This window comes from Pinus tabuliformis, chromosome 7 (assembly GCF_031772625.1).
Source record: "Pinus tabuliformis cultivar Carrire ecotype Pingquan chromosome 7, CPIR1, whole genome shotgun sequence".
Classification (NCBI taxonomy): domain Eukaryota; kingdom Viridiplantae; phylum Streptophyta; class Pinopsida; order Pinales; family Pinaceae; genus Pinus; species Pinus tabuliformis.
The window spans coordinates 865,715,049-865,724,073 of NC_142293.1; positions in this window are offsets into that span (position 1 = coordinate 865,715,049).

Below are 9,025 nucleotides of genomic sequence, written 5' to 3' on the forward strand. Positions count from 1 at the left end.
ACTGCGCAAGTAACAGCTTCTGCCCAATACTCATGCGGCAAGTGTTTTGCCTTTAGCATACTTCTGACCATGTCAAGAATGGTCCTATTCTTTCTTTCAGCAACACCGTTCTGCTGAGGTGTATACCTTGCGGTAAACTCCTTTCGTATGCCATTCTCTCTGCAAAAACGCAGAAAGTTTTGGGAGATGTACTCTCCTCCTCTATCTGTTCTGAGCACTTTGATATAATGCCCACTCTGCTTTTCAACAACAGTTTTGAAGTGGCGGAATTTCTCAAACACTTCACTCTTCTGTTTCAGCATATACACCCATGCCTTTCTGGTGTAATCATCAATGAAAGTTAAGACATATTTATTTCCTGAAAATGATGGTGTTTGCATCGGGCCACACACAACGGAGTGAACAATTTCCAATGGTGCTTTTGCCCTTATACTCTTTCCTGCTGGAAAGCTTTCTCTGTGTTGCTTGCCCAAGATGCAGCCTTCACAAAGGCTCTCTGGTTTCTCGATCAATGGTAATCCCTTTACCATTCCCTTTCTGTGCAACAGATTCAGGCCTCCGAAATTGAGATGTCCAAATCTCAAATGCCATAACCAATTCACATCTTTCACCTGTTCTTGAAAGACTTCTTGTGTTACAGCCGCAATAGTTCTGCCTTCGTTCAAATCTGCCCTGAGTTTGAGAGGAAACATTCTATTGCTGGTCATCTGCACCTGTGCAATGATCTTCTTACTTGGAGGTATGTCTCTGATTGTACACAAATCATCTTTGAAGAACACGTTGTAACCTTTGTTTATGAGCTGTCCAATGCTCAAAAGATTACATTTCAGACCAGGTACATAGTATACATCTGGCACAATCATCTGTTCTCCATTTTTTGCTCGGATACTGACTCTGCCCTTACCCTTGACAGATATCGTATCATCAGTCCCTGTTGTTACCTCAGATTTCACATTTTCATCCAGATTGGCAAACATTTCAATATTTCCAGTCATGTGATTACTACAACCTGAGTCTAAGAACCAAAAATCTTCTTGTTTGTCTTGTGCTATGTTACATGTTAACAACACATTCTTTGGGTTCTTATCTTTTTCATTTGCAAAATTAGCATTTTGCCTATTATTCATGTCACTTTGCTTTTTCCTACATTCATTGGCGTAGTGCCCATATTTCTTACAATAATGACATTGGACCTGGGATTTGTCATACCTTTGTCCATGAGCTTGCTGTTTGCTTGAACCTTCATCTTGGTTTTGATTGCAGCTCCTTCCGCTTGTGCTAGCAGGATAATTTCTGCCTCTGTTTTGGCTTCTTCCACGACCTCTGTTATTTGCTCTGCTTCGACCTTTTCCTTGGCCAAAAGACATCTGAGTCTTGAATGCTTGCTCAAATGAGGAATCTGTTCCTCTACTTAGTCTATGTTCATGAGACAAAAGTGAAGCACTCAGCTCATCTATCGTGAACTGTGAGAGATCTTTTGTCTCTTCTATTGCTACCACAATAGATTCAAACCTTGAGGGTAAACATCTCAAGATTTTCTCTACAATCCTTCTATCTTCAAGTATCTCACCATGAGATCTTATCTGGGTTATTAGGCCAATAACCTGAGTGAAGAATGAATCTATTGTTTCAGATTCCTTCATGCTGAGATTTTCAAAGTCTCTCCTCAACATCTGCAACTTTGCAGTCTTCACTTTCTCCATGCCTTGATAGGCAGTTTTGAGAATATCCCATGCCTCCTTGGATTTTGTTGCTGCTGCAATCTGCGGAAAAACACTTTCATGTACTGATTGGAAGAGGAAAAAGAGGGCTTTCGCATCCTTCTTCTTGTCGCTGTTCAACTGGTCTCTTTCTGCTGCTGTCAAAGCAGCCAACGCTGTTGCATATGCTGGTTCAGCATAGCCAGTTTCAACCAGCTCCCATATTCCTTGAGAAGCAAACAATGCTTTCATTGTTATGGACCAATAACTGTAGTTTTTCCCATTAAACTGTGGCAGTTGGGGATTTGTCAAACCAGTTCCAGCATCTGCCATCTTAACTTGTACTGGTAAAGAAAAGATACTGACTGTATTTTGAAAACAAGCAAAAAACTTTCTCTGCTGGGAAAAATCTGCTCAACAAACTTCTTACAGCTCCTACAGTGAAAAAACAAACTCTTGTTTTTGAATCACCGAGTGCCTAGACTAGCTCCGATACCATGTTGGAAATTTCTGTTGATTTTAAACACACAAAAAATAAATAACACAGAGAACAACTCTCTGCTTTTCTACAGGATCTTTATTATAAAACAATAATAAAAACTGTTACAGAATTGTCTTCCTCTACAGAGGGATTTACATCAGGAACGCTCCAGTTCCAAAAACTAATTTTATCACAAAAAAGGTTCAGCACTGCTGTGCGTTGCAGAGAAGAAAGAACTCTTCTTTTTAAATATTCTCCTCGCTCTACATACGTCTCTGCTCTTGCATTTTGTTTATATATAATGAACAACACAATAATATCTTTACAATACGTGTTGCTTTTTCCTTGCTTCCGTGAAAATAAAAAAATAATAAAATTTAAGATTTCACCTACATTTACCAACCCTAGTAAATATCATTTATTACACGTTTGAAAATATCTTGCTGGAATTTAATGCATGGCTTATCATACCATCGCATCGCAGGAAGAGAGGATGTGCCACCGCCTCTATCACCTTTAAATCATGCGATCTGCGATATGCGATCACATCGCAAATATCGCATCGCATACAATACATGCATGTAGCAAAGGGTGACAAGGGAAATCTGCGATATGCGATAAATCGCATCGCATAGATCGCATCGCAGAAAAGATCTGCAGTTTGAAAAATTATCATTTCAACAGGTCTGTTGCACTAGGTTTCATGTAAGTCATAACCTTTCCCAGTAGCTTCCCTTTGTGCTAAATATTGTAGTATAGAAACAAAACAAATTAGATAGGTATACCTCTGCTAGCTGGCAGCTAATCCTAGTAAATATTATACAAAGAAAAATAAATTTCACATTCAATACCCTAGGGAACCTCGTGAATTGATAATTTCACATGCTAAAAAGATCTTTGCCAGAATTTTGATTGGGCATGTTTTCGACACCCATTTTCGTGAGCATGTTATTCATTTTACTATATCTTCTAGAGAAAGGTTAACATTGGAGAAAATTACACGCCAGCTTTTCCAATTTGTAGGGGAGAGCAAAGAGGCTGGAATAACAGGGCTTGAGTTGTATTGGGCCACTCTCTTCCAAGTTTCTATGTTTAGTGTTTCCCTCTCAACAGACTTGTAACATGAGCTTGCACCTCTGTCACCATATACCTTAGTTGTGGTGAATTTAAATGCTATGATTGCATGACTATCTCATTCATACCTCCTATTCCTCTTCCTCTTCTCAGATGCAACCTTCCAAAGGAAAGTTATTGTATAGAAGATGATTCTTAAGTCATAATGATGAAAGTATCTATACAAATTACTACCCTCTTTAGAGGTTTTGAAACTTATAAGCTGTAACTACTTACTTATTTTCTTCTATATCATCATTTTAATGCAACCCTGTATATTGGTTCCTTTCCTCAGAATATTTTCCCTTCTATCTATGATCGCATTTTTTATGTTCTTCCAAACAAAATTATGCCTTTGATGGAAAAACTCATTGTTAAAACAACTAAACTTTTAAAATCAAAATATAGTTTATAATACTACGACTCAGAATACAAAATCTAGAATGAGAGACATCTGTTTGTTGCAAGGATTTATGATTTTAGAATTAAATATAGTACAATATCATCACACCATCGAAAGTTTAAAAGAAATAATGCATTTTCTGGCATCAAAACAACAAGGAAATCTTTCTTTAAGGTCACACCATGGAAAAGTTAAAACTTCATGCATTTTCTCCAATCAAAATAAGATGGAAATCTTCCTTTAAAAAATTTAGTGCATACATATATTGTTATAACCTACTTTGACATTGGCCACAACTACCAAACAACCAACATGAAATTTTCTTTGAATGTACAACACATACATACATATATATTGTTGTAAAATTTGATCAACTGTGTGAGAAGGGTGTGTGGTCGCTATTATTTACTATGGGGGCTTTGTATTTGTTGAACTGTTTGTGTGCGTGGAGAAAACAGGGACAATACCATAAAATAATCAAGCACAACCATGGTTATGAGCACAAAGACTCTAGCACTGTTACATGTGGCCCCATACGACACACAAACCCTCCTCCATGAAACTTGTTTGTTTCCTCGTATAAGGGAGATATCCCTCATTCTTGCTATGTGGATGACAAGGAAGCATCGAAGACGCATGATCTATTACCACATGGAACTTGAACAACTCAACACTCTCTTATACATCTTGCAAAAATCACCTATAAGAAACCTGTGTAAACACCTGTAATACATACAAAAATTGTCATAAAAAAAAATTGATAATTGAATTAAATAGAAATCATCTATGGGACACCGATTTTACCAGTTGTTTGCCCTGTGGGCCCATGATCTTACCTCTTATTCCTCTTTGCGACAACTCAACATCCAATGTCAAATGTGCACTATGCACAAGAAGTGCTCTATGTTGCGTCTCCTTAACTATTCAGTTAAATAGGTAGTAGAGAAAGAATTGAGATGCTCCTAATTTTGAGTCTGTATAAAGTCCTGCCCCTTATCCTACCATTTAGACCACTTATCTAAGGTTCTACCCCAAATAATCCTAATTTTTTTACCTTAGGCGACAGAAAGCTATGATAGGTTGTTAATGAAGCCCACACTTACGAAGAAACAGAGGTGCACACAAGTGCCTACCACAACTCAATCGAAACAAAGTTATAGTCCAGAGTTTAACACTAGGTCCTCATTATTTCAGTTTTATGTCATTCTTTATCCACTTGTACCGATGAATGTTTCATCCAAAATGATTTATACCTACTCATCTTAATGAGCTTCTTTTCTTAATTCGCTAGAGGTGCTTGCTTAGAGTTTTCTTACTCAGATGGGGTAGGTTTTTAAATAGAACCTTAAGTTCAACTGAATGAAAATAATTTGAAGTGGTGACCAGGAATTTCAGTTCACCAAATAGAATTTATGGCTCCATCTACCATAGCATCATCAATGAAACCTCAGTGACGATCAATAAAATGCAGTGTAACATCTCACACTATGTCAGAATTGTTGAAAATCTCCACCACTTCAACCTAGTTCACCTATTAAGGTTTTGTTTGTCTGACACAGATTCATACGTCGTCTTTGAGTATACTAACAATGACTCTCTTGCCTAACGACACACATTCATACCTCGTCTTTGAGTTTACTGACAATGGTGCTATCGTCAATTGCCTTCATGACAATTCACCCTTTTCTGACTCGGAGATGCATAGTGGAGATCACTCTAGATGTGGTAGACAAGCTCAATTATGTTCACAATTACAGTGTGTCACCCTACGTCCACAAGGACATCAAGAGCAGCAATGTTTTACTCAATGGCAATTTCCGAGCGAAGATTGCCAATTCGGCAGGGTGAAATCTTCATAAGAGGTCTTTGCTCTAACTAGACATGTGGGTAGAATGAAGGGATACATGGCGTCCGAATATCTTTCCCATGGTATCGTGACTCCAAATCTTGACATCTTCTCCTTCATGGTCGTCATGCTAGAGCTTCTCTAACACAAACCAACAATTTTGCGCCACAGCCCGCTCGGATCGCCCACTTCTCAGAAATCCCAAAAACATGGTGGGGTCAGGAAAATCGAAAGCTTGAGCTGGGGAATTGGCTGAACCTACCCATATGAGCCAAGATACACATGGCATAGGTACGACCTCAAACTACTTGCTTCAGGAAAAAGATTTTTTGGGGTTGATCTCTACTTATTCAAGCAGGTTTGGTGGAAGGGTGACTGTACGTTCTTTTCTCTGCACATAAGGTATGTTTATTGCACTGAATCCAATTATGTACTTAATTTATGTTCAACATTGCAAAAAAATTGTGATACTAAATAAATTATGATATGTTGTACCTTCTTAATTAAATGTTGTAGCTATTTATTCTCAACCCTTTATGGTAGCGTAGCTGTTTATTCTCAACCCTTTATGGAAGCTACCATCAATGAAGCTTGCTTCCATTTTTGTTTAGTTCATTCCTTTGTGGAAGCTACCATCAATGAAGCTTCCTTCGTTGTAAGGAATTTTAATGGAAGAGGTGTTAAGAATGAAAGTATCTAAATGTTTACATCAACACATGACCCAGATGTCCACTGACATAGATATTTCTTCTTTATTCAGGTATAAGAAAGGAATCACATATGCCCTTCTCAACAATGAGCTCTCGTATATGAATTGATTGAACATATACCTGGGGCATAATAAGTGGACACCAATGAGTTTGTCCCTGAAGTAGTAAGCTAGTTGGATAGAATGTGAGTATAGGAGATGGAAGAACGCCCACACCGCAATGCAAGCTTAACAACAATCTTGCATCGTAGCAATAGGTGGCAAGGAAGAAATGTTGTTTAATGTATTGCAATTTACGTGGTGCAAATAGGTGGCAAGGTAGAATCAATTGTAAAAATAAGGATAAAGATATATGCAGTGTCAAATTTATATGCAGTTTCAAATTTGGATAAAAAGGTCTATGGGTTTTTCCAAACATGGGATAAAACCTCTATAGTTTCAAACTTTAGATAAAAATGTTGATGGGTACTTTGGATAAAACATTCTTTTGGATGAGAAAAATTCACAGCCCGACAATAAGACCTCAAATCTGAAACTTTGGATAAAAGGGTTTTTGTTGATGGAATGGGTTTTTGAAAGATCGGTTAAATGGGCTGGTAAACCCAACTTAATACTGATTCAACACTTAATCTAACACTATAATTCCTACACTCCCGAAGGTAGGGACTAATAATTAGCGATGCTCAGTCCCTCAAGAGCACTTCATGGTGGTTCCAATCCAATCACACATACATAAGATGGTACTCCTTATAACTGGAGCTACCCACACACACAGAGCAACTCATGGTTTCAGATATATGAGTGTTGTTCCCTTGTGGAATTAACACTGCTCCTTCACGAATGGATTCATAGGGACATTTGGACTAGGTCAATGTACACACACAACATTGACATGCATATTTTCTTACTTCATCTGGTTTCTTATCATATGTAATGGTTGCGACCACCGGATGCTTTCATTACTAATTATTAACCAAAGAAACAAATAAATTGAAATATACAAACTCCCCTACATGGAGATATTACTCATTTATACACACAGAATTTTTGGGAACCATATTCATTGTTTAGTTGAGAAATATATACATTACTACTTGCAAAACTCCTTCCATGTTCTTTATCGAATGCACCTTGGAGCCTATTCTCCCCTAAATTCATAAGTTTCTAATTCCTGGGAGACCTCTACTACCTATGCTATCACACACACATTTAAATATACAAATCATTGGCTGGAAAAATATCTCAACAGAGGTAATTGAAAATCAAACATCTGTTCAGATCCTAAAACTACCAGGTATCTACCCTACACTTGTTGTATTTACAAAGTCCCACTTGGTTTGTAATAAAACAAAATGACAACTCAACATAATGGAAATGGGACACATGGAAAATTAACCGACAATCGTAATTTGTACAAAATGAAATATATCTTTGACAATTTACATGGGCTCCTCTTAGTGTGGAAAAAACATGGGGTTAATGCTCTTACACCAAACTCCCTAGGTAGAAATTTTTTTTACCTCAAAGTCAAATGCCTTTAGTATGTGAACACTCTAGGGTCCCAAACAAAATGTTGCATTTTCCCACTTAATATTATATTGGCTTCTCTTAGTGTGGAAAAAACATGGGGTTGATACTCCTACATCAAATTGCCCAGGTTAAAAAAATTTTACCCCAAGGTCAAATGCCTTTAGTATGTGAACCCTCTACGGTCCGAAACAAAATGTTGCAGTTTCCCACTTTATTTTCCTTTCTGGCTTGATGTTGCATTCAACTCTTCTAGATACCATACCTTACTTTGCATCTACCCATAAGCTTGATCATGTTGTTGTTCTGGTCTTGTCTTCAACTTGCAAGGATCCCAAATTTTTCTTTGTTGTGCTCCACTGGCCTTATTGATATAATCTTGCAAAATGAGCTTTATGTTGGTGGTCCTTATCCTTCCATGATCCCAAATTTTTTTTGCAGTTGTCTCACCTTCACCTTGTTGTTGTAGTCCTTTCTTGTTAGCCAAGTGTTGAATCTATTCATTATTTCCTCATCATTGTACCATTTACTAAGTACTCCCTTCATCAGCATCATGATTTCCTCAACCTCCATGTCAAGTCAACACACGTGATGGTACATGTTGTTTACACCAATCAATACCATCAACGTCTGCAAGATCTCAATCTCAAACTCAACATATGACCTTCATTATTCTTCATCCTCATAGATGTGAATAAAACGCAAATTTCCAAATAGATGGAAACTCTCTATTACTGTCTGTTTCCCTATAATCATTGATTGCAAAAGAAACAAATTCTCGAGAGACACAATAATCTCATTATTGATTTCTTCTCATTCTTCTCTTGACACCATCTCTTGTTCTTCCTCTTCTCCTGCAACCATGCCTTTGACAGTCTGCTTATCATCATCATATAAATTTGATGGCTTTAATCATTTCAGCTTCCCTCAATTATTTCATTGCACTCTCTATGAATTCTTATTCAAATCAAAGATCTTCCAAAAAATCCTCTAAAGTCTTAAACTATGTTTCTTATCATGGCAGCATAGTAGTTTTAAATTTCTCCCCATATTCCTTGTAGGTAAAATCCTTTTAGTGCTATTTTTCGTCAACATACTTCATCTCCTCTTGTAGTTTTTCACTATCCAAAATCTTTGGCACTTGTTCGACTCCACGATGCTCAATACTTTCAATTTAAAACTCATGCAAAAAATTAGCTAAAAATATAATTATTTATTCCTCCTCCTTTGACGTTGTCAACATCTG